At 40.5% G+C, this 8,255-nt stretch overlaps 1 long non-coding RNA gene across 1 annotated transcript; it reads left to right on the forward strand.

Annotated features, from left to right (window-relative positions):
* The first annotated feature begins 3,603 nt into the window (after positions 1-3,603).
* Positions 3,604-5,315, forward strand: LOC148909871 (uncharacterized). Its single transcript, XR_016120266.1, has 3 exons — positions 3,604-3,672; positions 3,764-3,949; positions 5,093-5,315. It is a non-coding gene; the product is annotated as an uncharacterized LOC148909871 (long non-coding RNA).
* Positions 5,316-8,255: the final 2,940 nt, after the last annotated feature.

The raw sequence follows: 8,255 nt of genomic DNA on the forward strand, positions 1-8,255 counted from the left end.
GGTGCTTGATAAGTGGGACGTCTTGGTACAACGGACACGTGTCTTATATGCAAAAGGTCTAAACCAGACATGAGACATATGTCTTATACATAAAAGGTCTATTACCGCACATATTAAGGGTTATATAACACCTGATTGTATGTGGGAGCCCTCTTAATACTACAGCTAGATTGTGACAATTACCGACTTAATTAGATATCTCCACATTAACCAATCGAATGACACAAAAGTACAAGACTTCTATTGATCCACCAATAAAATTGTTTGATCTGATGAAGTTTTTTTGCTTTTCTTTCCGTGAATTGGCCTCTGCGATCATTGACACAACACAGATACGTACGTACGTTCTCTTAAGTTCTGGTTTTTTCACTTCGATAAATTCAAATTCATATATATCTTTCCTTTAGAATTTTCCCCTCGCGAATCTAAACCATCTAACCTACTCTTTTCGTTTCTTCGGAGTTCAAGACGCGGCAAGTTCATGGAGGGAAACAGTACTACTCCATCTTCTGAAGATTACGATTACATGGTTGGTCCGACCAGTGAATTTCGCATAAAAACCCGAATTGGTTTGTTGTCTATTCTGTTAATTTCTAGTATAATTGACAACGGTGTCATGCTTATACTGTTCGCCCGTTTCAAAAGCCTTCGACGTCTATCTAACTACTTCTTGATAGACCTGACGATAGTCGAGTTATTGGACTCCGTCGTGAACATTCCAATTTTTATGAAGTTCTTCTTGCTGACTAAGAAGAAAAATCTCGAGAGACAGACAAGATGGTATGCCATGCTGTTTCATCGTTATTTTCTGCTTAACGACTTGTTCTCTCAGATTTTCCAGATCGTCGATTGTTTTCTGGCCATTAAATATGGAAGACAGTTCACATCCAAGAAGTCCTCAACGAATGTAAAAGTATTTATTGCCTCTAAATGGGTCATTCTACTAGCCTTGTTACTCGCGTTCATGATTCCCAGCTTTACCCTTGAGGAAGAACATGTTTCTGATGAAGCATACCAGCGTCTTCTTTTTGGTCCAAACCAAGTAATCTGGAAAATAGTCATTCCCAGTTGCCAAGCATTTTCAGTGGTAGCCATTCTCCTGACCAATAGATTGATAAAGAACAGTAGAACGTTAGTCAATAAACGACACGGAATGGGAATCCACGGAAAAGGTAGTAAAAACAATTCCAAGGCAGTGAACACACTCACACTGATCATGGTAGTACAAACGCTATGCAAAGTTCCTGCGGCAGGCTACAGCTATGTTGCTGTTGATGATCGTATAGAGGGCAATCGTTGGTTCGCCTTTTTCTCTTATTTCTTTCTCTTTCTATCTAGTTCAGTAATGCCATTGATTTATTTTCGGCGTACAATGGCTTTTAGACGCGCCCTTCGTCAATTCCGAAAACATCCACTCGCAAGGAACGCCTACCTAGATTATGCTGCACAGTGCGGTTTGACGTCTCATCGTAATGGCCGCCTTCACCTTGACCCAAAGGTCATGAAACGCAACGAAAGAGCATCTCCAAGATCAAAGGGAGGCTACTTTACAGGTGCTGAACCACCTACTAAAGAAACAGATTTATCTTCAAGAACAACAACACAGACCTCTCGTCCCTTATCTGTGGCAACAGAAGCTTCTGTATTGGAGCTGTCGATGGATGTGAGCCTTCAGGAAGTACAGTCTCGCCGGAGTTGAAGCTAAGGAGAGTACAGCCCAGAATTGCAGAAAGAAGATTGTTTTTGAAGATGAACCGCGTGCAATAAAGGAAGACAAAAGGACTGGGAGTTCGACTCAAGAAGATTCAGAAACAAAAAATGACTCACCTTTTAAAGTCCAAAGGGTGCCCAGTGACGTAAACCTTGGAAATCCTAAGGAGGAACAAAAGCTAGAAGATCAAGGCGATATCTCGAGGAACCAGGATGATGCAACTGCAAGGAGAGGAAAAGAAGAAGGTCGCAAAGAGGACATTGTGGAAGGGGTTGTGTCTGGGAAGAGTAATGAAAGGGAAGACCCAAGAAACAATGCACAAGAAACGATAGGTGTATCATGTACAGACAAGAAACTAGCCCAAGAAAGGAACGAAGAAGAAAAGCTGCAAGACGAAGGCACTTTCTTGAGGAGGAACGAAATTGTAGATGTTGACATTCCAGATTCAAGGAAGGAAGACAAAGAAAAGTCAGCTTCAGTTGAACCAATCATAGATGAACAGAAACCTCACGAAGAGTTGAAAAGATCTCAAGAGGACATGGCATTAGATGCTAAATGTTGTCTCCAAGGTTCACGAAAAGAAAAAGAAGATGAGAAAGTCGATAAAGTATCGGAAGCCAAGAAAAAGAGCAGCCTTGTCGTGGAAGCAGTTATCCGCAGAGAAGCAGAAGCAGAAGCAGAAGCAGAAGCAGAAGCAGAAGCAGAAGCAGAAGCAGAAGCAGAAGCAGAAGCAGAAGCAGAAGCAGAAGCAGAAGCAGAAGCAAAAACAGAAGCAGACGAGAATGGTGAAGGTTGCCAAGATGTTTCTATGGAAGAAGAAGAAGGAGATCAAAAGGGATCATTAGAGAGAAAAAGCAGCTTTATTTGCTTGCAGGAAATAGTTGACTTGAGTGAGCAAGCGGAACCAGAACAAGGGTACGACAATCTTGGGTTTGATACTAAGTTGTGAGTAAACAATCAATCGAAGAATTTTAATTATTTAAATTATTTAAATTAATTAAATTTTAATTTATTTAAAAATAAATAAATGAACGAATCATGCCCATGAGCTGAGAGGGCTATTTAGGCAAGGACAAAAGATGTAAGATAACTATTGAGCTAAATGCCTGCGTATAAGGACTTATAACTTTTCAAGATGTTTTCCGCAGTAACAGCTATTTCAAAACGGGGCTAACAACGATAGGTAGTAATCTGGATAGGAGAAAAGCGATAGGAGATCATAGGGGAAGATTCAAGAAGAGCTGCAATGACTAGTGTTTTTTATTATTATACTTGAAAAAATAACGAAGAGGTTATTGTTGGGATGAGTGATATTATTTGTTTGTAGCCGACGAAGCCATTTACAACATTATATATTTATTATAATATTATTTTAATTGTTATCGCTATTGTTATTATTATTAGCCGTACACAGGTAGCCCAAGCTTGGTTTCTGTGGTGTCCTGTTATAAGGAAATGTATGGGGAATCATCAAAAATTTCAATAAAATCATCAAAACGTGAAATAAAGCCTCGAAATTTTACCCTATCATTGAGAAATAGCACTTCTTTCGCTCTGCGTGGTTATTTTTTGAATTTAGCCCGTTTTAAGGATTTTTTCCCTATTTCTTACTGGTGGGGAAAAAAATCCTTAAAACGGGCTAAATTCAAAAAATAACCACGCAGAGCGAAAGAAGTGCTATTTCTCAATGATAGGGTAAAATTTCGAGGCTTTATTTCACGTTTTGATGATTTTATTGAAATTTTTGATGATTCCCCATACATTTCCTTATAACAGGACACCACAGAAACCAAGCTTGGGCTACCTGTGGTAATAGAGACTTTTAGCATGACGTTTTTTGCGAGATACCGCAAACCGCTAACTGGAGTTTGCGGTCAGCGGTTTGAAGTTAGAGGTACATGCGCTTTGGACATTTAGCAATACGTAAACACATCATTCAAGAAAATGGCGGCAGCAGCAAGGTTGGTGTTTCATCTATTGAATCTTATTCTGAAATATAGTAAACAAATTTAATTCAATAAAAACCTGGCTGCTATGTAATCTTCAATGTAGGCAAGACTTCAATGATGTTCTTACCGTTATGCAATACGAAGATAGCAGCACAGACTCAGATAGCAGTGATGAAGACGAACTAGATATAATTCTCCTCGATTGTATGTTTCCTCTAAAACCGAAATGTGAAGTCCCAAGGATAAATCTTGAAGATATCAGTGAATTCCAATGTGAAGAGATGTTTAGGTAAGTTAAACAATTAAATAACTATCTTAGTCACGGTTCAAACGTCGCACTTTCCATGTACCGAACTCATACAATGAATAATTAGGCTGTCTTCACAGTCAAACAGCTGTATAATAAGTAAACGAAGATTGTAATCTTCAATCCCGACATTAACTCAAAATGCTTATTCAGTAGTTTGTGAATGGAGTTTATAAACAAAGTAACACACCACACAGATCAGTTTGGAATGGTAGCTACAGCAGTAGAAAGAATTTTGGTTTTTAATGAAGCGAAATATCTTGGAGGATAGAAGGCCAGCGAAAAGGCATGATTTCTAGGGCATTAAGGCAATAGATTCAGACATATATCCAAAATGAGTGCAAATGTCTAAAAAGCTGTCTATATTATGGACTATTTCGATAAAGGTAAGAAAAGAACGAGCTATTTTGCGAGTCTGCAAACGAGCATGGAGGGCGCCATGTTTGATTTTCATTGATGATTTATCACTTTAAAAATAAAAAATTGAACAATAAAACTGCACCCCTGAATGCCTTATGTGTTAAGCCACTTTATGAATAGCTTTTAACGTCAGTTCTCTCTCTATGTGAGTTAAAAATTCCTGAGGTAAACCACTTACCGCAAAAGAGGTATCTTGGCGTAAAAACTTGAACCTCGAACCACGAACGTGACGGCAGGAGCACAGTCACGTGACATCTTGAGGTTAGCGGTTTGCGGTATCTCGCAAAAAACGTCATGCTAAAAGTCTCTAATGGCTAGTTGGCACGTAACACTCGTCGGGTATCTTTTCGGGTGTACAAACTGGAGTTTTTCGGTGTTTCCTGGTATCTTTTAGGGTATCAAAGTAAGACTCCTATCGATATCCCTTTTTTGCACTTTAAAATTAGTTTAGCCGCTATAACTGATATCATCAAACGCACAATTTAGCAGCCATTTTGTAATTTTTATGTTTGTATTTCCTATGGGTTAACATTCTCCCGAAATCATTTTCTATATGCTGAGTAGATTTCCTGAGTAGAGTTTTGAAGCTTTTTACGAGCATATCCAATATTTAATTCGTAGCCCCAATACAACGACTCAACCCGCATTCATCGCACGTGGTGTTATTCATTTAAACGTGGTGTATTCTTGTCCCTATTCTTACAGCTGGAAAGGGAACAGAGAAGAAGGAAAAGAAGAAAAAGAAGAAAGATCAACTAGATGAGCTTATGGCAATGATGCCTACAATGACGGAGGCTGTAACCAAGGCGGCAAAGGCACATGAAAGAGCCGTTTCAAAGTGGCGAGGGTTGTCGATCTCTGATTAGCGAGTTGGATGACACTATATATTGACGTGTTATTGTTCACAATAAAGTTTTTCTGTTCTCTTTGTTTGCCTGGCGTAATGTCATTTTAAGTGTTCATATTTTCCTCACTATTTATTTCTAACATTAGAGTTCACGCACTAGAGTGATTTTCATATGACCGTGAAAGAAAATAGACCATTTAGTTTGTAATAGTTGTTAAAGAACAAAAGAAAATCATTGGTTTAGAGAGTAGTATAGGGAATGGGGGTTCCAGCGCAATCTCAACACGGGCAAGACCCGTGTCAAAAATCCACCTACGGACAATCCCCACTCCAAGTGTGGTTGGGGGCAACAGCGCAAATATGTTAGTCTATATATGGAGTGCGAAGATTGTAAAGAGTTTGTTTATGATTTCTGTGTAAAGTGCTTGAAACCCAAGTTTGTACCTACTAAACCAAATGAGTATATTTGTTGTGGTAAGAAAATGCAAATAGAAGACGACACGTCAGCACAGTGTTACGAGTGCGGTAAAAATATTCGTAATGCCGTACCAAATGCTACCAGAGAGCAATATTACGCCAATGGAGGTCGTAAGAAAACACCTTATAAGAGAATAAAATACTTTAGGGACTGGATGAGTCATATCCAAGGTTATCGACCGGTATATCTTGACGAGCAAGTAAAGAAGAAAATCATAGACCACTTAGAAGAGCCAACCCCGCAAAGTCTACGGAAGACATTGAAAAAATTAAAACTAGGGAAATATTACAAAGCTATTCCCTATCTTTTGTCTGAAATTACCGGTAAGTCTATTCCTGAGGTTTCTGATATGACAAAAGCCGAGTGGATGTTTTGTCGGCTGGATAAGGATATTCCTTATTACCCTGACGTAATTTACGAAATATTTTACAAAATTGACCCCAACCACCCCCTGTTAGGATGGATTCCGAGAAAATAAAAATGCAAAACTGGCGTTTATTTTGCCAGAAACCCCACTGGGGAATGCATCGCGCAGAACGCCAAGCTATCCCCAGTGGGGTTTTTTTGCATTTTGGGCTTACGGGGCTTATTTCATCCCGCGCCAGAGGCCCTCTAGTACATACACATATATCTTTCTTACGACCCACCAGAGGGTGAACTCCGGACAGCGTCCCGAGACACCCCCTGACTTTTCCAACTTTTCCAATCGCGAAACCCCCCATCGCGGGGTTGAATCGCACTTTCTACCCCTCCCCCCACGGTTGCTGTGAGTGGGGGAGGCTTTTTTTCACTCACAGCAACCGGTCCAAATGCGTCTACAGCGAGGCTCGAACTCGGGACTTTAGGCCTCCCCAGCCCCAAAGTCCACGATCACAAGCGAACGCCAGACACATCTGGACGCTTATGTATGTGAAAATTATTATATTTATGTCTTACACTCTAATTTGCATATTTTCTAGACTGACGTTCGATATGTAAATAGAATCCCGTCACGCTCTTTTCGAAGCAGATGTTTACTGAGCAAGCTTTCTTTGAAGCTCTTCTTTCGCTTCTTGGTAGATCTTTTTGCGAGATTCCTCGGAAAGATCTTTCACGATGGTTTTTTTATTCCTTATGTCCGACTTTAGTTTCTCGTATTTGTCTTCTTCAGCTAAGATAAGCGAGAATTCTGCGTTGTCTATCTTTCTGTCACGCAAAGCCTTTGAGACAAGGTCAATGATCGTATTTACTTTAGCCCTTGACAGAGCTATTGTCGTGTCATGCTTGGATATTTTGCTTGACAACTGTTTCATAACGCCTGTTGTAACAGCCGAAATAATACCGCAGACGGCGCCGACGCTAGCCAAAGGAACTCCAACGATTATTCCCGGTCCAGTAAGCGAAGTAGCAACGCCAGTGCCTGTTAACGCCACGGACATGGACCCGGAAGTTATCGCGATTTTATGTAATATGCTTCGGGCTCTAGCATACTTTTTCCTGACCTCCTCATAGTGCTTCGTTTGACCCTCTAAGTAAGCGAGGATTAGATTTGCCTTATTCAAGCGGAAGTTCTCGGCATTCAATTCATTGGGTTTTGTAGGTAAATCAGGATAGAGTGGAGGCGCTGATGGTATGACATCCATTATATATACTAATGTACGACGCTTTTGGGAATGATATTGAGGAGCAGCCACATCACGACAACCGGGATTACTGGAACTGGAGGGTCTTTAGGAAGATGTTTCCGCATGCAGACCCTAGTAAGTTCGAAAGGAGACCCGATGGGATTTACTTTAACGGCTCCAGGATGTACAGCAATGCAGACTTGGAACATTCAAAGCTGGAGCAAGTAGGTGATCAGGTGCAGCGATTGACGATTGTACGCCCCGTTCATAAAGAAAGGCCACCAAAACCCGAGCATGAAGCACCTAATTTTCCTAGAAACTTATTGTTAACCACGGAAGATTACCCATTTTACGATGCTGAAGGTGGTGTAAACAACTTTGAAAAATTGGTAACGCATCTAGAGATTTTAGTGGGTAAGCAATCATTTAACGTAGTAGTAAGGAATATCTTTAAAGAGACGATGTTGAAGCATACGTCAGGTAAAGAGGCCAGGGAATGGTTAGCAGGACCCAACATGCGGTATTGGCCACAGCAGTTAAACTTTGCTATTTGGGCTGCCACTAAAGGCTGTGGTGTTGCCGCGGACATGTTCCACATTTCATTTATGCGGTTTCACGTTGCCTTTACGGTAAGGAGGTTGTTGAAGGAGCTTAACGTACCCCTACCGGGAGATGGGGTATTTAATCCAATGAATAACCGCTACGACTCCGCAGCCCTGGAAAGGTTAATTAATGAGTTCAAACCACAGCAAAAAGATTTTCGTTATAAGGAGGGTAAGACGCATGGGCTTGGCATTGTTTATGTTTGGGGTGCCAATGGTGAGAAGCCGGCTGACTACGGACATCAGGAATACCCAAGTAATGAGTTAGAGTTCAGTGATATGGGTGGTAATAAGGGTAATAATTCATTAATTACTAGAATTCAAACGAACTACCCCG

Source organism: Actinia tenebrosa, unplaced genomic scaffold (genome assembly GCF_029948245.1).
Source record: "Actinia tenebrosa isolate PJP-AT-01 unplaced genomic scaffold, QUT_ActTen_1.0 PGA_scaffold1__47_contigs__length_23844297, whole genome shotgun sequence".
In the NCBI taxonomy this organism is placed as follows: domain Eukaryota; kingdom Metazoa; phylum Cnidaria; class Anthozoa; order Actiniaria; family Actiniidae; genus Actinia; species Actinia tenebrosa.